The following is a 22,338-nucleotide window of genomic DNA, read 5'->3' on the forward strand; positions in this document are numbered from 1 at the left end:
CCCCTACATTTATCTTAGAAACTAGCAGAACTTTTACATGGGCCTCTTAAATGCCTAACAGGTATTTGCAAACTTCCACAGCCAAATGTGCTAGAAGCGTTAAGAGGACCTGCAGCACCTCCGTATTGCCGGTTCTCATCTGACTGCAACGTGTTCGGGGCAGAGGCCCTCTGTTTTTTCCTGCTTAGGAACGGAGCGGCAGAACTGAAACTTTGGCAAAAATACAATAAATAGTAACAGTGAACCAAACACACTCCCTGTCAAATCCTGAGTGTCAAGTACTTACAGCAGGGATGCTTTCGTGTGATGCAGAATAAAATTTAAGTGTAGGAAATACCCAATAAGAAAATTTTAAACACATATATTTGAGAAAACTAAGCTGCGTGTGGACAAGTGTGCTGAATTCAAGAGTAAATTATATCCTGTGAGGTGTTTGTCCAGCTTGAGTTGCAAGTCCCTCAAGATCGGGATTTTATCATAAGAGAACTACCAGACATTTATTTTGAGCCACAGCCACCAATTCCTTACACATTGGTGCTGGCAGAAAGTGGGGTATAAATGAAAGGAATAATTTTAGTCATATGGCAATCTGGCAAAGCGCTTTTACATTTTAATTATGTTGCAGAAAGGTCAAGGCTAGATCCGTGTCAGTGGAGGGATAATTTGCTTTTATGGTTTATGAATGTGCCTCTCCAAAACTGAAGAACTGGAGGATAAACCAAAATTTTCCTGTGTAGGCTGTCGGTTCTGATCCGCTCTTAAAACAGCCATCCAGAGACATCCTGAAATTTTACCGACTTATCCCAAATTTCCCAACTGGCCAATGCAGTTTTCGAGGCAGGGCTGGGGCATCTCCAGGTTGAGAAGGATGGAAAAAACCAAGTGTCCTGTCTCTCCGTCGTTTCACAGCATTTGGCATGCTGAGGGGAATCTGTACGTGCAGGAGGCAATCCAAGGGGAATCCACACGTGCTGATCCACCTCTGAAAAAGGGTCTGTAGGCTTTCAGCTCTGCAGAGGAGTGGTGTGAGGAGAAGAGGACAACAGGTTACATGGCTTTTCAGTATCACACCGTGCACCCTCCAGCATGGTCATGGGATGGGTTGATCTCCATTCGCAGAATGATCTCTCTTATCCATGGTCACGGATGGGAAAGGGTGCTTTCCCTGTGCCAGCACACTTCCCATCCCTTTTCCATCAATTTGTTTTTAACTGGTAGCAGCCTGCTCACCTTCCTTAGCAGAGACAGCAAATGCAATTTCGTGAGACGTGTAAAGGGCTGCATAGTGGTAATAAGAAATTTCTTTCTCTTGCCCAATTTTCAGGCCCAGTTCCACATAGCGCATAAGACCAGGTCAGGACACAGCTCCCAGTAGACATCTTTATCAAGATCCTTGTGCACATTGTGCACATTAATGTTTAAAAACGTGATCAGGAAGTTGGGAAGGGATGAGCTTGTCAAGAGGAGGTGATATTCCCTAGTTTTGAGGCCAAATGTTACTCACCATCCCCAAGTTCAAATACAGCTCTTGAATCATCTGTATCCTTTTTCAATAAGCTGTTTTCTAAAAATAGTAATTAAAACAGCAAAATACATTGACTTTGAGACTACTACCTATTTGCAGTTGAGTATGTGGTTCCTCTCTAAGGAGAAAGACCCAGTCCCCATTGCAGTGATAGGACAAAGGGTAATGGATTTAAACTGAAAGAGGGCAGATTTAGATTAGATATAAGGAAGAAATTCTTCACTCTGAGGGTGGTGAGGCACTGGACAGGTTGCCAGAGACACTGTGGCTGCCCCATCCCTGAAAGTGTTCAAGGCTAGGTTGGATGAGGCTATGAGCAACCTGATCTAGTGGAAGGTGTCCCTGCCCACGGCAGGGGGGTTGAAACTAGATGATCTTTGAGGTTCCTTCCAACCCAAACCATTCTATGATTCTATGATTTGTTTGCTGGCATCGCTGCAAGCCTCAAACCCCTCAGGGGATGTGGATGTGGTTGGTGCCATACACCCCCGGACAGCAGCCAGCAGCGGAAGACAGCCTCGGAGCCTGCAAGTCCGAATAGATAAGCATGGAGCAGGGTGCTGTACAAAAACAGAGAGGTAAAGTGATTTACTTCAGGATAAGACTCATCTCTCCCAAGAAGACATCCCCACCCCTTGATTGCTTTATCTCTGGTGCTGATGGAGCTCCAAGGAACAGAGTCCAGAGTCTCTCAGGTACGGCAATGGTTAATTCAACAAGAAAGTGGAAGGAAAATGTTTTACTACAGATTTAATTCCCACAGCTGTCCTCTCTTACCTCTGTTGTAAGCCCGAGGGCCTGCATGCAGGCGGGAGTGTTTCTGTTAGAAACGCTTCTGACAATAAATATTGTGAAAATCAGCATTGTTTTGTTAAAAAAAGAATGGATGTGCACCTCCAGTGACCTCTATTTTTCACTTCACTGAAGTGATTATAAATGGCTTTACTTCTCCATCAACGCCTTTGCTGTGGACACTATTCGTTGGTTTTACCTCACTGCCCATATCCAGGTGTACCGAATATTTTGCTCACATTTCTGAATGCGGCTTTTACCCTGAGTTGGGGCAGACTGTGCTCCTGCAACAGCAATTAGAAGTTTATTGCTGGGGTTATCCATGCTGAAGGAGCACCCAGGATTGACGGACGGGTACCATTTCCATCCATGGCTTATCTTGGTCCTCATCAACTCACCCACTGGCACGGAAACAGCTCAAGGGCTGGAGAGACATGTGGGTGACCACGGTGCTGGAGCAGTGGGTCCGTCCTTCAGAGAGTGAGCGTGGGGACTGTAGCCTGGCCTGCGGTCAGGAGAGCATCAGAAGATGTCATGGGCCAAAATAAGGGTCAGGACTCAGCTTGGGTATTGGGAAGAGACACACAGGGAAGCGCTTGGCAGGAATTGGGGAAATTTGCCAAGCTCAACAGAGAGGTCTCCCCCTCTCTGGGCTTTATCCAGCCCTGCCGAGGAATAGCTGAGCCAATGCCAGGAACTGGAAAGCGAAACTGCACAAAGACAGAGAGGGAAAAGGGAAAAAAAAAAAGGCAAAAAGAGAAAGAAATCCAAGCTAAAGCTGGGAGCAAAGAACACCAGAGCAAAAAGCCAGTGTGCTGGAAATAATTTATTCAGACTGAATCTGCTGGGTGACTTTGATAGCGAAGGGGCAGAAACCTTGCCATGCTGGGGAATGTCGTGCTCGGACCCACTGGTTTATTTGCAGCATTTCTTTTGCTCCCTCTCCTGAGCTGAGCTAAAGCCAGTGAGCGAGACCAAGCGAGGGAGGGAGGGAGGGAGAGAGGGAGGGAGGGAGGAAAAGAGAGGCCGAGAGCCTTCTGCGGTCAGCAGGGGCCTATAAATAGCCCGTGAAGTCTTCTAATACCAATCGGGTGCGTCATTATGGCCCTCCCCGGCTCCGCTCAGCAGCAGCCGTGCCAGCGGGAGCGGGAGCTGCAGCAGCACCCAGAGCCGAGCAGCTGGGCTTGGCACGGACAGAACTGGGAGAGGGAGACCGGGAAGTGCAAGGAGGGTTGCATGCTGCCTGCCGCAGTCTGTCTCGGAGAGAAAGCGGGAAGGGGGCCGCAGAAATGAGCCACGCATCCTTACGAGCCGCCTCAACCAGGTGTTGCAAAGCATATTCCAATCCTTGCTCTCTTGGCTGCCCAGTCAGCATTGGGGAAATGCCTCTTCTCGGAATAAGTGGGCATCCAAGGTCTGCGTCTTTGCCTGCCTTGGGTGTTGGGGGAGTTTCTGAAGTCCTGCCGTGCCATTTGCTCCCCCACCTCCCTCCTCCTCATCCCACAGTAAGAGTTGGAGGAGGAAGAAGAGGTGATGGAGTAAACTTGGCAAGAAGGGCAGGCTGGTTCAGTGCCACCAGCCGGTGATCCCTTCTCCATAGGTTTAAATGTTGCTCTCAAAGATGACTAAAGGCAAAAGTCCGAGGGATGCTAGAAGGGATTTCTAGCCCAAGTTTCACCTCCTTGTCACCACCACCCTGCACCACTGGAGATAACCTGCTTGTAAATAAGACTGCTGCTCCTGCCTGGTCTTTTTAAACCATTGCTGTCTAATCCAGATCTCAGGGCTGGGGTGTTAGAAGACCTTGTGCCTTCATTTTCTGAGCTCCTGCTGTCAGCCCCTCAGATGCAGCAAGCTGTGGTGAAGCACTTCTTGCAAAGAATCCCTATCTAAGACAGTATAAAACGCTTACATAAATGTGGGGAGGACTTTTTGTACTAATTAAAATGAGACTCCAGTCATTTTCCCTTTTTTTGCAGCCCTGCTGTATTTTTTGAGTATCCTGACCTGCTTTATTTCAGTCACTTCTCCATCTGCTTTGTATTCCTTCATTGCTCCTTGGAAGGTTTTGCAAACTCAGATGCAGTTTGATGTATATTTCCAGGAGCGCAGTTAATGGAGATCTCCTTATCAGACACCAGTTTCAGTGACTTACGATGCCACAGATAAAAGGATGAGGACAGACTGGCCAAATCTCACTGATTTCAACCATCTTCCAAAAGATATTTTTCATTATGGAGTGTTGTGGAAATTGCTCACGTCAATCCAATGGCAAGAATTGGAGTAACCTGCTGGCGAATTCTTCCTGTCTGGATCATCTACCTGGACTTGTGCAAAGCTTTTGACACTGTCCCGCACGACATTCTTCTCTCTAAACTAGAGAGGCATGGGTTTGATGGATGGACCACTCGGTGGATAAGGAATTGGCTCAATGGCCGTACTCAGAGAGTAGTGGTCAACGGCTCGATGTCCATGTGGAGACCGGTCACGAGTGGCGTCCCTCAGGGGTCCGTGTTGGGCCCGGCCCTCTTCAACATCTTTGTCGGTGACGTGGACAGTGGCATGGAGTGCACCCTCAGCAAGTTCGCCGATGACACCAAGCTGTGTGGTGCCGTCGACACGCTGGAAGGGAGGGATGCCATCCAGAGGGACCTCAACAGGCTGGAGAGGTGGGCCCGTACCAACCTCATGAAGTTTAACCAGGCCAAGTGCAAGGTCCTACATCTGGGTCATGGCAATCCCAGGCACAAATACAGACTGGGCGGAGAATGGATCGTGAGCAGCCCTGAGGAGAAGGACTTGGGAGTACTGGTGGACGAGAAGCTCAATATGAGCTGGCAATGTGCTCTTGCGGCCCAGAAGGCCAACCGCATCCTGGGCTGCATCAAGAGGAGCGTGGCCAGCAGGTCAAGGGAGGTGATTCTCCCCCTCTACTCTGCCCTCGTGAGACCTCACTTGGAGTATTGCGTCCAGTTCTGGAGTCCCCAACATAAGAAGGACATGGACCAGTTGGAGAGGGTCCAGAGGAGGGCCACGAAGATGATAAGAGGGCTGGAGCACCTTTCCTATGAGGACAGGCTGAGAGAGTTGGGGCTGTTCAGCCTGGAGAGGAGGAGGCTCCGGGGTGACCTTATAGCGGTCTTCCAGTACCTCAAGGGGGCCTACAAGAAAGATGGGGAGAGGCTGTTCAGGAGGGCCAGTTGTGATAGGACAAGGGGTAATGGTTTTAAAATAGAGGGAGGTAGATTCAGGTTGGATATTAGGAAAAAGTTTTTTACCATGAGAGTTGTGGAACACTGGAACAGGTTGCCCAGAGAGGTGGTGGATGCTCCATCCCTGGAGACGTTCAAGGCCCGGTTGGATGAGGCCCTGAGCAACCTGATCTAGTTGGAGATATCCCTGTTCCTTGCAGGGGAGTTGGACTAGATGACCTTTGAAGGTCCCTTCCAGCCCTAACGATTCTATGATTCTATGATTCTATGATTCTATGATTCTATTTGCTCAAAAATTGACCTGTTAAACAAGAAGATGCCAGGCTTGACACAGGCAGGTCTCTCCGCCAAGCCAATGCCATGAGATATGCTCCTTTTCAAGGAAGATGTTCATTTCTCCCAGATTTGGGGCTCTCCGCGGGGTCCTCCAGTGCTGCATCAATGTCTGGCAAAGGAACCATCTCTGTGTGAAATCGCATGGCATCCAGCAACTGGACATCCTTCCAGGCATCCTAATTTCCTAAATTTGCTGAGGATGTTGAAGCTCTGGAGCAGCGTGGCGCTGGCTACGAGTGGCCTCTGTAAGAGGAGGCACAGCTCTCCGTGGATGTTTGAACACCCAGTGTGTTTATCAGTATGAAACTCAGCACAGAGAGAGGGGAATGAGGACAACGGTTACTCTGTTTGGGTATTGACGGAGGTCACTGGCACTCAAGGAGCAACACATGGTGGTATCTGCTGTGTCAGGGGAGACTGGAGTGCTTGCAGCAAGTGATAGAATCATAGAATCACAGAATCATAGAATGGTTTGGGTTGGAAGGGACTTCAAAGATCATCTAGTTCCAACCCCCCTGCCATGGGCAGGGACGCCTTCCCCTAGATCAGGTTGCTCAAAGCCTCATTCCAACCTGGCCTTGAACACTTCCAGGGATGGGGCATCCACAATTTCTCTCAATGCCAGTGAGAGACAGCATGACCATCCCTGCATAGGAATAACTGTCTCCCAAGCTGAGCGTTTGACTCCAAGTATTGCTGGTTTCTCAGTGTCCAAAAAGTTTAAGCTTCAAAATACTTGGTTTTGTGAGGGTTTTGAAAGGATGAGTGCAGGAGGAACTAGCCTCCCCCTCACCCAAAGCCACCCTAAAATCCAGTGAGTAAAATTCCTGATGTGAAACTTCTGCCTGGGCTGACTTTTAAAAGGAGACAGTGGATTTGGGAATAATCAATAGATTATTATAATATAATATTATGTTGTATAAAATATAGTTGTTATAAATAGACCTCTGATTGCAGCAGCCACGCTCCCCCTCGGGTATGCTCTTCTGCATCCCTTTGTACCCAAGCCAAGCTCTGTACAGGCTGCAAGAGCCTGGGGTGGAGATGGTTGTGCCCTGCCCTGAATACTTCACATCAGGCAAACCCCATTCCCAAGGATGTGATGTCCTGGGTGCCCATGTCCCACTCGCCGCCTGCGTTTTTCTGTTGTGCTGGAAATGTGTCCATCACGCAGATTCGGTCCCCAGCTGTGCTCTCAGCAAAACACAACTGGAGCAAGAGCAGCCTCCCCTGTCTCAGTCCCAGGGAAACCTCAGACTCTGTTTCCCCATCTCACAGCAGCCTCCTCCATGTCTTTGTCCATCTGAAGAAGTTTGGGTTTGTACATCTTTTCACGGCAAAAAATAAAACATGTGACTCGAAAGCCCCATATCCTGGTCTGCATCCAAAGCAGCGTGGCCAGCAGGTCCAGGGAGGTGATTCTGCCCCTCTGCTCTGCTCTTGTGAGACCCCACCTGCAGTACTGCATTCAGCTCTGGGGATTTCAACCTCAGAAAGACAAGGATCTGCTGGAGCAGGTCCAGAGGAGGGCCACGAAGATGATCCGAGGGCTGGAGCACCTCTCCTATGAAGACAGGCTGAGAGAGTTGGGGTTGTTCAGCCTGGAGAAGAGAAGGCTGCGGGGACACCTTCTAACAGCCTTCCAGTACCTAAAGGGGACCTACAAGAAAGCTGAGGAGGGACCTTTTACAAGGGCATGTGGTGATAGGACAAGGAGCAATGGCTTTAAACTGAAAGAGGGCAGATTTAGATTAGATCTAAGGAAGAAATTTTTTACAATGAGGGTGATGAGGCACTGGAACAGGTTGTCCAGGGAAAGTTGTGGATGCCCCATCCCTGAATGTGTTCAAGGCCAAGTTGGATGGGGTTTTGGAGCAACCTGGTCTAGTGAAAGATGTCCCTGCCTGTCCAGGAGGGTTGGAACTCGGTGATCTTTAAGGTTCCTTCCAAGCTGAACGATTCTACGATTCTATGATTCATGATGATTCAAAACATCTATTTTTCTAAAGGTGAGCTCCATGCTTGGCAACAGGCTTGATATGAGCTGGAATCTGCCTTTCTGAACTGAAATCATGAGGATTACTCACATGTTTAAAAATAAGCCCATGTTGAAATTCCCTTGTTGGATTAAGACCTAAGCCCTACAATTGTCACTTTTCCCACGAGAGGAAAGTGCCAGTGGTTTAACTAAATACACCTTCTGCATCGCAGCCTGACGTTTCCAGATTGTTTCTCTTTCCCCTTTTACTGAAACTGCTCCACGTTTCTGTAAGTTTATTTTACTTTTTGGTTGATTTGCTTTTTTTTTTCACCAATTCATCCACCTTTTCTGCTACGTTCCTTTCCCTGAGCCGTATGTGATCTCTCATCCTGTCCTTTCCATTTCTTCTCTATCTTTCCCTGCCTTTTTGCCACCCATTGCTTCAAACTTGGGAAAAACTGCCCAAGCTGTAACTGGTGGACAACATAAAGCCAGATTCACCCTGGATTTGTGTCTCTTCCATGTCTAATGGTATGCAAGTGCTGATAGAAGTGTTTTCCAGGGTTAGGGCAATGTGCTGTTAGGGATTCTCTGATGTCTAATAAGAGTTGTGCTGACATGCAGCCATTTCCAGGTGGAACGCTCAGTTTTTGGGATGAGCCTGATGAAAAAAGTGGGATCATGGTTTTGTCACATGTAAAGAAAAAACTAAGAGCAAGAACCAGGAACAGGCAAGGATTTCGTGCAAGTCCAATGTTTTATTCTGTGCTTATTTCGCTCTGAAACGAAAAACGTTTGTGAACAGCTTTTTAAACATTTTGGTTTCTGTTTATTCACCTGGTCTGGCCTCTTTCTCCTTCTGCAATTTTCCTTGCTGGAAAAGGAAAGATGCTAAATAAAAAAAAAAAGAAATAAAAAAATATAAAGGAAAAGATTACTTTTGAGAAAAACTTCACAGAAAACCAGAATAATTCCATTAAATCAGAAGCACAGCATGGACCAGCACCCCTGCTTCCAGTATAGCGCTGACATTCCTTTTAGATGTCATTTCCAGGCACAAGCTGAATACTCATATGGTGTGGTCTGCCCGTGGGCTCGCTCAGGGACTTGGCCGGACCCAACTACTTAGCTCTGGCCCTCACCATCCATGGCAATTGCTCGATCAGGAGCGGCACTGATGGCAGCTTTCGCCCTGGTTGCCGACCAGCCCTCGGCTTGCCAGCCCGATTTCAAGAAGCTTGGGGAGCTCACGGGCTCCCTGGATCCTGGGGATCTCCCTAGAATGCTGCTCCGCTGGTTGATCCGAGGCTGCCCATGCTCCCGCAGCTGCTGCTCGGCGCTTGCTTGGGTTGCAATCGTGCTAAAAATCTCAGTGAAGCATTTTGCTCATCACCTAACCCGCCACCATGGGGAGAAAGCTCAGCCAAACCCAAGTCACTCTGAGCGCAGGTGATACCACAACCCCATGGGACTCACCTAAGAGATAGGAAGATGTCAGCTCATTAGCTTTTAGCTCAGCAGGGCTCTTCTACCCAGAACCTTGGGGAAAAGCCTTTTCTGTGCATTCATCCTGTATATTGGTAAAGAAGAGAGCCTGAGAGCAGCCTCCAGCTCCAAAGCCAAACACCAGGCTGGCCGCATGCTCCCCGTGCAGCACCCCATGTAGTGCAAAGCCATTCTTACTATTTTCATGTGTTTTTTTCAGTATTTAAAATAGCATGAGCTCTCTGTTGCAGCCTGCCAACAAGAGGTTTTCATGGCATGACCGGGAGGGGGTTTTGCACACCCCCGGAGTGGCATGAGGGTGTTCAGGGTGCAAAACATCACTGGGATAACGTGGACGGATGGGGACCAGCGGTGCTGGAGATGAGCTTGTCTCTGTTCTAGGAGAGTATCCACAGCATCTGAGCCAGGGAGGCAGCTAACAGCTGAGCAGTGCCACCAGACTGGAGTCCCATCACTGATTCTCTTTCATTTCATGACATAGACACAACACAGCCTCTGCGTCCCTTCTCCATCTTATGAATTTGGTTTCTGCTGGGGGGATGGGACTGAAGGAAGAGATGGGGATGTCAAGAAAGAGACATACACTCAAAGACCTTTGCCTTTCTATAGGAAAACTTCCTGAGAAGCTCATATGGGCAAAAAACTCCCAAAAGGTACCTTTATGGTTGACCCCAAAGGTGGCTCACACTCTTTCAGCTGAATTCACCACCTTATTTTACAAGGCATATCCTTCCTTAACACACTCACCCACCCGACATCTCTAAAGTAACCCCATAGCATTACTAAAATTAACCTCTGCTTACTTACTTACCAATACCTGCTCGCCCATCACTAGCGATGTGGTGTTTCTTCTCAACTCCCGTTAATTGCCAGCAGCAGCTCTCCCTGCCCCTCCCTCTCCACCAGCAGCATTTCAGCCCAGGATAGAGCAAGGTGGAGCCCAGGGCTCACCCACCACTCAGACATATCGACTATACAGGAATCAGTTCTGTCCTGCACCCTGAAAGGTTGATTTTGCCTGTGTCAGGTCGTGATGTTAATTACAAGACATCTCCACTCCACTGCTATTTATTTTTGCCAAAACCAAGACATTGCGGCCGTGCCTGGCAATTCCCTGAGAACCTGCCCTCTCAGCTCCCCAAAATTAGCTTTCTACAAATTGAGGAGGTCTTTGTGTTAGTAACCCTCGTGTTTTGATAGCTCAGTCAATATTTTGGTAGCTTTGGGCAGCGCCTATAAATTTCGATGAGTGCGCTGATGTGATAGACCCCTCTTGTTAGCTGTCGAGAGCCAGCTCATGAAACAAGGTGAGGTTTCTTTCTCTTTTCTGACCATCTCTTTCCGCAGCCCGCTTGTGAGGGCTTCATTTTTCCATCATTACTTGCCCAATGGGCCACTGAAACACTGTAGTGACGACTGTGATTTAATTGCTTCTCTGGCTCTGTGATATCAGTTCCCTTAGACACCTGGAGCTTAATGGCATGTGGGGTATTTACCCAAGTGCAAAGAGGATGTTAAACACTCTTGAAGCATGATTACCTCTACGGGCACCTTGCCTGCTGCAAATCCACCAACTATGGTCTTGGATAAGAAAAATTAAGACAAAACCATCGTTGCTCACAATGCAGTGTAAGCTACCCCATCCTTGTTTACAATAAATAGCCCTCTCTTGCCAGGAGGAAATAATTTTCCCTTTCCAAGCTGCTTTTTTTTTTTCCTCCTGGCCTTCCTAGCTGCTGCATTGATCAGCATCTCAAAGAGGTCTTAATTTGAGTAGTTTCCTAATGCACAATGTGTGCAAGATTAAGCTTTTTTTCAAGAGTTTGCTGGTACAAAAGAAATGAGGAGAACAATTGTCATTATAAGTATCAAAGCATAATGATACCCACTTCGTAGTTGTGTTCCAAAGGATGCTTTTTATTCAAATTCCCTCTTTTCAGGAGCTTCCCCTTCTGAAATTTCTCGCTGTTGTTAAGTAGCCCAAAGGGGGATTTTGTGTGTGTGTGTGTGTGTGTGTGCATGGATAGTTTGGCATAATTCATTCAGGATATTGTGGTAATGGGGTTATTCTAAGCATGAAACAAGATAATTTTCACGCCTTTTGGAAGTCATTCTCCTGTTTGCTTGATTTCAAATCGTTTCCCTTTTGATGGGTTACTCCTGCACGTCGCAGCTGATGTGACACCGTGTGTCCCGGACACCACAGCAGTGCGTCCTGACCAGCTGGGATTCATCCTGACACAGGCACCAGGCTCTTCCCTATGACCTGGAATAAATCTCATCGGTATGCACAGGAGCTGTGGATAGGGCCAAGGGGAAACCGCAGATTTTGGTCTCCTCACTCGCTCCTCCCAGCAAGCCTACTCCATCGCCCAGAGTTCTGAGGGTACCCCCCAAAATAGATAAGGGTATCCTGAAAACTTGGGAGGTGCTGGAAGTAAGCTTTCTGGGCTTGCTCCCTCACTGGGCAAGCTGTGATTTTAGGGAGTGCATTCAGATCCTCGTCTCCTCGCCGAAAAGAGGAGGCAAGCAGCCAGTGCCTGCTTTTACAAGGGACACATCCTCCACTCCATCCTATCCCCTTCACATTAGCCCCTTTAACCACAGGTTAGAGGCTTCGAGTGTATTTGAGGGCCAGGAAGTGCAAACAGATCCCTGAAATCCCACTGACAGCACAGGGAGTTAGGTGCTGGACTGGCTTAGATGCTTTTGGACCTTCCCATCCCACAGCAAACTTCTGCCGAGCTTCTTGCTGTATCTTTAGGGATGAAATAGGGATGAAATAACCCTGGGAGCCTGACCCATGGGCATGCACACTGTGTGTACGTGCTTTGCTGAATTAGAGTCTGGGGATGTAAGCTTTCCCTCCATTTGGGAAGACAATGGTTAACAACAGATTTTTTGCCATACCCCAGTCCTCCTCACCGCTATCCTGAAAGTATAACAGAGGCATGTGTACTATGACAACAACAGTGATTGATAATATCTACAAACACCACTACTATAGCAGGTGAGCCCCGCGTCCCCCCCCAGTACATGTGACGCTGTTATTATGGATGTATAAAACGCACGTGGCAAGCAAGGCTCCGCAATTTTGTGAGTCCAGACCTCCCATGCTCCAGCGTGACGGCTCTGCCTGTTGTGCCAGGCAGAGGAGGGACGAAGGCTTGCCAATGGAGGCTTTATATCATCTCGGGGCTGCCCCCGTGCTGCAGCTGGCAGGGGACCAGCGCGGCTCCTGGCACCCTTTCTTGCTGTCTCAGGGCAGCTCCGATTAAGCCTGGCTCCAGTGGCCCTTCCAAGGGCTGTTCCAGCCAGGGCACCGGGTGCTTCTTCCCTTATCTCCTGGCCATCTCCCATGATCTCCACCCCCAGCCTGGTTTTGAGCAGAGAAGCCAGGACTGCTACGCTTATGCTTGGCATATCTTGAGATCCCAGCTATACAGGAGGCTGTAATCTTTATGGCAGACAAAACATTTGTTTGAAACACGAATTAATCAGTAAAAATGCTTTTGGTGGTGGAACTGAGCACGTATTTCCCTCGCACGTGAGAAGGGGGCATTCCCAGCCCCTGAAGCTTGCAAAATAAAATAAAACACCACAGAAAAATTAACGCCGCACTGTGAAATGACAGCCAGAAGAAAGGCTTTTGTTTTCCCTCTCCTTTTTTCTTGAACTGAACAGTACCTAACTGTTTAACTTGCGGCTGAGGATTATTTATGTAGGGCTCTTGTGTAGGTAAAGCGCCACGTCCTTGGCCCTCTGCCCGCGTAGCACAGCGCGGGATCTCTCGTTACAAATTGCAGCTGTATAACATAACAGGAAACGTGGGGCTTTAAGTTATTCCACTGGAAAGATTAATTATTTGGAAAATAGTTATGCAGCAGCTTTGTGTATTTTTGGAGCAAAGGTGACCAGCACCGTCTTAAATTTAAAGAGAGAAAGTCACCGGGAAGGAAGAAAAAGAGGTGCTTTAGAGCATCGGAGTGTTGTGGGACAATTTTTGTATTATTATTATTTTTAAATAATGTTTGAATCGTCTGCTATTGTGGAAGGAGCAAAGCTGAGCTCCATGAAGAGCAGCCCTGGCAGGGTGAGAGTGGTGGAGGAATGAGAGCTGCTGGATTCAGCTGGACCTTGACCCTTCCTATCCAAAATTCCATCCACTTGCTTGAGGGGAAGATGCAGGAGCCCTGCCGATGGGGAAGGCAGGTGAGAAGCGAGCTTGGAGGCACAGGCTTAGTGCGACGGGTCGTAGTGTCCTCAGAGTACACTGCGGACAGCCTGTGGGAAGACACCAGATCCCAGGAAACCCGGTTCCTCCAGGTAAATGCTCTTGAAAAGACAAACACGGTGTCTGGAGGGTATCTTTTCCCACAGGGCAGAGGATGGAGTGACAAGTGACACCTCCTGTTCACGTCAGTCTATCCAGCCTTGTCCATCTAGCCGTGAGCTTCTTTATATAGCCTAGTTCATGGCGATTTTAGTTTGCTCCTCTGCACGTGAGTGATCACCCCAATTAAAGGAAACCACTGAAACAACCAACTCGCTGCTGCAGTACGTAGGCATGGGTGACGGCCAAGTTCTCCGCCTCTGCCGGTGCTTCCCATTGACTTCAGAGAGGGCTGCGTCCAAAGCGAAATGTCTCACTGATTAGGATTCCTCTTAGCATTCAAATGTGCTTAAATACTGGAACTCTCTGGAGGGATGTGGTTTGGATAAAGGAGCGGTGGTTATTTTTAGGCAGCACAATGCACCTCTTAGTAAAGTTTTTCCACTCAGACACTTAACCCGCAGCCATTTCGTGAGAGCAGCTGTCCCACACCTAGCTTTGCACTAACCTAGTCTCCTGGGGCGTTTGCCTACGGCTGTGATAGGGACTTGGTGGTGCCTCTCTGTTTGCTCAGCTAGAGCTGCCAAAATGATAGCCCCCAGGGAGAAACCCTCCCCCACGAGCATCTCAGTGGCTTTTGGGAGGAATCTAGTGAAGACCGTGACTTTGGGCCCGGCAGGTATACTCCTGGACTCCTCTTCTGCCCTGCAACCAGGAGGAATGGGCAGGAGGTGCCTCAGGGACAACAAGATGTGGATCCCAGCAAACCACATCCAGCATCCCTCCTTCCACCAACGCCCAGGGGAAGCCCGTTTTCAAAGCAGCTGGGTTTTCCTGATCCATATTGTGAAAAGAATGATTAACAATAGATTAATAACAGCAGTAGGCTACATTCAAGGTGTAAATATCTCATTATCGATGCAGGACAGTCCATTATTTTTAACTTTTATGTTCCAGATCCTGGAGAAGAACAGTATCAGATTAAAGAGCGGCATAAAGAAAGTTTCTTATAAAATCAAAAATGCCTCCTACATAAGTAGTAAACCAAACAGAGAGCTCAATCTCTTAACTTTCCAAGTTTTTTATTCCTGCCTCATTTGCTGCTACCTCAGACTAACCAAAACTCCATGTTTGTCTAATATAAAACAACTCTATTTTTGCAAAACTCTTCAAGCCACAGTAGTTTAGCTCTACCACGATAATTCATCACTCTACTGTAGCAAATGTTAATAAATGAAAAAACTTTTGGGTATAAAAAAAAAAGAGGAGGAAGTTATTTAATTTAATGCCTCTACATTTCAGTGCATTTGATAGAAGACAGAAAACATATTTTTCATCAGCCAAAAATATAACGTTAGTGGAAGGCTACTTTCTTTGCTGCATCGCACTTCATGTGGCTGTTGGCTCTCAAGCTAAGCCCCACGTATACGACCAAGCTGAGTGGAACTTTATACCCATTGTGCTTCCCTGAAGCAGATATCCGCAGAGATCTTCTGGTTGGAGACCTGAGGAATCCCACTCTGTCCCATAGTCCAGCTCTTAGTGACTGTCATTTTGCATACTTGTCGAGGTCTGGACAAAGCACCCCTGGTGTCATCAAATCATTAGGCTGTCCAAGGTAGAGCCATGGTCACTCAAGGCCTCATCTAGACTCAGTGGAGAGATCCTGTAGAGGACAATCCTGCCTAGCTGTAACTCCTGTTGGGAGAAACATCTCTTGCATCTTCTGGGCCACTGACTATAGGGGCAAATCAGGACGACAAAACTCTCTATTTAGGTTTTTCCGAGAACTGCTTGAAATTGAGTGAGACAAACACAAGACAAATGTGAGGTCTATGGGGAGAAGGTCAGTAAATCTCAATATTGTGCATACAAGGAAAGAAGAGGCCACTATAAATAGCTGAAGTGTGGTTAGGTCTGAGGCTAGCAAAAAAGTTCAGCTGAGAAACAAGGACAGCATAGATAAGCTGAGAAGCTTACAAGGAACCAGGTCTTTTGGGCAAAGCAACAGATCTTCTACAAGCAAAAGTCACCTGAAGACAGAAGGTGCCTGGAAGAGCAAGATTTTACTGCCAGCTCACGTACAACTTCATTGTACAACCAAAAGCAACGCCGGAGAGGTTGGGCGGCACAATGGTCTTTTGCGTTTGCCAAAGAGCCAGATGTTCCTTGCCATGGGGAAATTATCTTCCACACCTTGGCATCTGGTTCCTGTAGCTGCCAGTAAAAGAACGGGACGGGCACATTGTGCGGGGAGGCAGGTGGCACATTGCAACAGCTTTTTCAAATAATTACCAAGAAGAAGTATTACGACGATTTTTGGCTGAAGTGATACAGATAAACGCTGTGAACAAGCTCGGAGAACGTGGCTCGGGGAATCACTGAAATTAGCATTTATCACTTGATATTTCAGAGTGCCAGGGTGGAGGGTTTCAAGAATGAAGGATTATTTGGCAATAAACTCCTGTTCCTGGTGCTATGTGCATCAACGAACCGACCCCTAAGTGAGCAGCCAGGAAGGCAGGCAGGCTATGAGTTACTGTGTGTCCGCTCGTGCCGACTTATGCTCTAACAGGTGAACATCAAACCCTTGCTAATTGTCCTGCAGGGTTGGATGTTTCCGAAACTAATCTAAGAGCGAGCAAAGGGCTTGAAAAATAAGACAGAAAATCAGCAATTCTCTTTATTCTCCATTCAAGAAATGAACAAAATGCTTCAGAGGCTTTTGCAAATCTGGCTTCTCAATTGTTTGCTGGGGCCAGACTATTGCCTTCATAAAGCTTCTGGGAGGTCCTTCCCTCAAAGAGGATGTTTTTCTGGTCGGAAAAGCAGTATGAGCACAGGAACAACAGCTCCAGGAGCAAATCCTCTGTTCATGGGAGAGAGTTATCCGTTGCAGATCCTCAAAGGGCAAAAGTTACATCAGCCTTAATGCTCCCCATCCTAGGTTAGAGGGGCTCCAGCCAGTCCCTCCTACCTTTCCCCAGTTGCTGATCCACCACCAACTCAGTTTGGCCCTTGTCAATCTCCACAGGCTAAAAAAAAGGTAATGGCAAGGCCTTAAGAACTGAAGTCTGGAAAAATCAGGAATGCTTCCTAAAATCCTGGTTTGCGTGACATCCATCTGCTCAGAGCACACATTAGCGGGTTGTTTCTTCTAAATTAAAAGCTGTGATAAACTCAGCTGCTCTCGGCTCCATCACCATCTTTATGCTTTGGAGTTAATTTGCTGAGATGAAAGGGGCTATTCCCACCTGCTAGATAACTACTGGCCTCTGCATCCCACTATCACAGGTCTCTTATTTTCCCAGAGCTGCCAACGGAGCAGCGCAGGGTCGCGAGCGGCAGCAAGGCATCCTCGAGATGCAGCTCAGACCATGCGCAATGGACCTGCTTGGCTCCCAAGCATCATCACCATAATCGCAGTGGAGCCTGGCAGACGTCTAAGCCACCGACACTAGCAATTAAGTGCAATTATCTAAGGGGAGGTGTGTGTGTTCTATGGAAACACAGCCCTGCCATGAGTGCTGGTGTTCAGAGGTAAACACAGAGCTGAGTGGAGAAATAGAAGTCAACTCTCTCTGAATTTGTTTATTTTATTTTTTTCAAACCTGCTCACTGTTACAAAGCTGAGCTTTAGTGGTTTTTTTTACAGAGACCCTGTTCAGGTGGATGAGGAACACGCCACTCCTCCCCAAAAGTCATTGAGGGATGAGGATCTGGCCACATCCTCCGTGCAGAATTACCCCAGCAAATCCTGCTCATGGAGGGAATCAATGAGACATCGCCATGAGGCAGCAAGTAATAGGGGAAATAGGATGGAGAAGGCAAGATGGGCATCCAAAGATGAGTGAAGACAGACCCCACAAAGTAGGACCTCCTACTGTTATGGTTTATTTGTGTCATGGTTTATATGTGGGTTTGGGCTACTTTGAGCCGGGCTGAGCAGGAAAGGTAAAACAATGACCCAGATAACAGTCCTGGGGAAAACAAAAGAGAGATGTTTATTGGGGAGTAGCTCCTAGCTGGCTCCAGCCAGGCGGCAAAGAGTTTACTCTTCTCAAGGCTAAATCGGAGATCAAAAGGGAGACCTCAAACATTAGAGGACCTCAGCGCCCAGCCAAGGCTTGGGGAGGAGGAGGATGGAGGGGCTACAGAGCTGTGCCCGCTGCGGGCAGCCAAGGAGAGTGGCCACGTCTTTGAAGTAAGTAAAAATAGCTTTACTTGGATGGGGCTGGTTTGATGTTGTTCTGACCGGCCAGCTGGCCAGGCCCACGTGCCTCCAGACAGAAGGGGCTACTGGGCACAAAATCCCAGACAGACGTGCCGTAGCCTCCCAGGAGGGCTGTCTCTCTGTCTTATGGGACCACTGGACCACCTTACTTTGGCTTTCATCTGTTTGGCAACATGCATCACCTCAAAGAGATGCTAACATCTCCCCTCCTTGAAAAAGGATCTCCTGAAAAAACAGAAGATAAAATATTGCAAGGCAAAACCAACTTTGCAGAACGTCTTTCGCTGGGCTAAGGAGCTTTGAGTGGTATCAGGTAAGATTTTCAAAAGTGGCTTATAAATATAAAACAAGAAGCCATGGGTTTGTGCCAAAGTCTCCTGAAGCTACTGGGGGGATGACATTGAATCTGGCCCATTGGGAATTGAAGGAGATAGTACATTATGTCCCCTCAACTTTAAATTACAAATGCCTCAGGACAGCAGGGTTTTTAGGTATCAAACAGAGTACTTGGTGAGAGGTTTTGAGGTGGGAATAGCAGCCCTTTATTTTTCTGAACATCCCAGAAATGTATCAAGACCGTAGGGAATGTTAATATATTTTATTGGACAAGCCACTAGAGCTGGAAACAGCTTGTCAGCTCTTGGGCACGCGAACGCTTCCAGAATAAAAGCAAAAAAACCCCTTAAAAGCTTTTAAAAAGTGCCCAGAAATACTTCACTCGTGCCAACAACACCTTAAATAAACCATCAAAAGTAGCCAGACAAAAACTCAAAATATCCCCAGAAACCAAAGAAGTTCTGTGAGTGTGGATCAGCTTTGGGCAAATTACAGCTGGTTTGCTTGAAAGGCAAAATTTTTCTCTACAAAATTTTCCTAGAGAGTGTACTCAATCCTCCTTTCTTTTCTATCAAAACTTGAAAATTCAATGAAAAGATTGATTTAAAACCAGCCAGGCTTGACATGGGCAGAACACTGAACTAAGCAGTTTTTCTTTGCTTTAAAATTCTCATTTTTTTCTAAAAATAGTTCTACAGGAAATCCCTGTGGATTTCCTATACAAGGAAATACAAGGTATTCTTACGGTTGCTGGGAGAGCCTGAGCAACCCCGGCATCTTGAACGAACAAGACCTGATGGCAGGAGAAATATTGATATTATGAATGAACCCAAACTGGGGAATTCCAGCTCCGGAGCCTCGTTTCGTTTTGTGTTTGATCCTATTCAGTGTCCAGGACCAGACAGCTTGTGAGTCTGAAGCTCTTCCAGTCGCTGGGGTAGTTCAAGATCTGGATTTCTATGAAATACAATTTAAAAGTCAAGGCAAAATAGAGTATTTCTCATTCTCTGTATTATTTCATGCTTTTTGCTTTCCTACTTCCCTTGTTTTATGGTACGAGTCATAAGGAAGGTTAGATGATTTGCCATGAATCCGTACAGCGGAAGAGTTATTTAATCACTTATTACCCCGTCACTTGGTACCTGCTTTGCCTATCTAGAAGGCATTTTATAAATAAATAAATATTTCCTCTCAACTGAGAGCCTGGGTATCACTCTGACGTTACTTATTCATATTCAGAATTTACCTAACGTCATGTTGAGTCAAGCTGTAGAGTTTATCCCTGTATCCCCTCTCACTCCAAGCACTTCCCCATCCTAAGAAAGGAAGAATGTTACAAGCAAAGTCCACAGGGTGTGTTTCTTCTATTGCTATGCAAAAGGCACTTCAAGCGAGGTTGACATCAAAGTGCTACCATAAGCACCAGGCGTAATAAGTGCCAAGGAAGGGCTGCCACGATTCATACATCAGGAGAGAAAGAGACACTGCAGAACAGCGATTCCCTCTCTTTGGGCTCCTTATTGTGGTAAGGTTCTTGTCAAAGGCACAAAAAAAACGGCCCCTTGGAATATCAGACATTTGTTTAAGTCATGGTAGCTGCCAGGAGATAATAGCCGTCAGTGTAAAATTACAAATCATTCTGCATAATGCTGCGCTGATTACCGTGAAAGCAACGGCAGTATTTGAATTTTACTCCTTCTTTTTTTGCCTGTCTTTGCTGCCATGCTTAGCTGAAGAGCTCGACGTGGCAGCCTTGCTAAGGCAACATTTTGTACTCAGATCTCTGCGGCCGGCCTGACGTCGCTTTTGAGTCGCTCTTCTGCCGCTAAACAAAAAGGTTCAGCAGGTACCTTAGGGTAGGTGGATAATCCCACCTGCACATCATCCTTGTGGAAAGCCTTTGTGGGCTTCTCCTTGGATCCTCTTCAGCAGCAGCACCGTACGGCTCTCCTGTGATGGGGGAAGTGATTTGCACCTTCCTTTCAGGTCTGAAAAAGGGAAGCACAAAAGCCTGAAGTCTCTCACCTGCGTTCACGCCTATACGTCTGGAGTCAGAAAGAAGGACGTACCCAGCCGCTCGCCCAAGCATCCTTCAAGTGCCGTTAGCAGCACCAATACCATCATGCTGCTGCAGAACAGAGCTCAGCTAAGATTTTCCTCACCACCACCTTGAGTGTTTACCCTAAGTATTTAGCTGTAGTTGTGGCTATGCTTCCTGCAAAACCCGAGCTAGGCTGTTTAAGAAGAGCTCAGGTTAAACCATGACATCAGTATCATGATGTTGTTGCAGTAGGATGGGCCTGGAAATCTTGACCAGGGGGATAATTAATAAGAGATGCTTGGGAAGGTACTGTTTTGTGACTAGCAATTATCCTAAAAGAATCCTCTACTGAGAGAGGAAAATGTTTTGTAGCCATGGCAAAAGCTGACACTTAATTCTGTGTGACATGAAGGAAAAAAAAAAAAGATCATCACCAACATTTCTCTGTGCTACAGAATGAGAGACTGCATGAGTTGGGGATGCTGCTGTGGGGAGTCAACTGGATTAAAAAAGTAATTGAAGGAGATGCAGGAATGAAGTATGACAAGGGGGATAATTACAAAATAAGGAGCAGAAGAAGGGCTGATGTTTTCACCTTAGCAATCAGGAAACCCAGTCAGGCCAGCTATTCCATCACAAATGAAATGTATTTCAATACCTCTCCTTGCCTGGACAGCTGGGGCTCCTGTGATCATCTTCTGCAAAGCACACCCATAGGAGCAAAAAGCAAGAGAGCAGCACGTCTAGGGCATTGGAGTCACGTTTGCACAGCCAGATGCATCTGTTGGGTTCACATTGTGCCCTGACTTGGTTAGAAAGGGTTTGCCAAAACGTTACGGAGCTGAAGGATCCATGCTTGTCCACCACCAGCTCCTGGGTTTACTGGTGGCACATGGTCTTGTGGGGCCTGAGAGCCCTGGTTTCACATAGCCAGGCTCTAATCCAAATTAATCATGTATGTACCTCACTTAATAAACACACAGGTGTCTCCTTCCTTCTGTCGTGTAGCAATTTAGCTGGTGAAACTGCTATCCATGTGGTATGTCTTCAGGTTTCTGGCTCTGCTGCAGCCAGTGCTGCTCATCCGGGGCTGTGTCTGAAGGTGGAGACTATAGATGGGTTTTTGGGTGATGCTCAGGTGCTTTCCCCATCCCCACTCCCATTGCTTCTTCCCAAAGGAGCCTGAAGGCTTTTTGTGAGGAGCCTGAAGATGGGATTTTTGGGTTGTGGGAGGGGATATGGGTTCACAAAAGCATCTGGAAAACATGCCAGGCCCTCTAAAGCGTGGGGTCCTGCCAAAAAAAAAGACAGTATAACACCCTCAAAGGAGCTCAAATGTCCCCTTCCCATGCAGGAGCCTGGTCTGTGTACAGCTGAATCCACCTTTAGTTCACAGCCAGGCTATCCAAAGCCCAAGAATTCACTGTAAATGAGGTTTTCTGTGTTTTAACCCACTCCTGGAAATACTGTTTCCCTTCTTCCTGGCATCAGAAAGTTGCCAGCAGTGCTGTTTCAGAGAACAGAGCAGAGCTGTTCATCTTCTTCTTAACACCCTCAGTTTTTGCTTAGGTCAAGACGTGCTCATCGACCGTTTTCTGGTGATTCACGAGCCAGAAAAAGATCCTGGCTTCTTCAGAGGAGGGATGCACGCAGCCCTCAGTCACCATGAGTCACTTCTCTGGCAAATGCTAATTTTGCATCAGAAGCATGTTTTACTTGGATTTTGAGAGGACTTTTTTTTTTTTTTCTTCTCAGTTCTGTCATTTAAGGACACACACTGCCTGGGAGGTGGTGAGCACCCAAAAAATCTTGTGAAACTTATGGATGTCAGAGCCTCTTATGTTGAATTTGGGACCAAATCCTCCAGAGGTGCAAATTAGCACAGACCTCCTGATTTTCAAGGAGCAACTTAGTCAAGTTCTTAGTCAGTACGGTCATCTAAGCAGGACATGAAAAAATAATCAGGAAGATGAAGCTTCACATAGGCTTATGCAAGGAAGAGGATTTCTTAGGGGGTCATTGAAAGCATTTTTTTTTTTTTC

This window comes from Tauraco erythrolophus, chromosome 2, assembly GCF_009769465.1.
Source record: "Tauraco erythrolophus isolate bTauEry1 chromosome 2, bTauEry1.pri, whole genome shotgun sequence".
Taxonomy (NCBI): Eukaryota; Metazoa; Chordata; class Aves; order Musophagiformes; family Musophagidae; genus Tauraco; species Tauraco erythrolophus.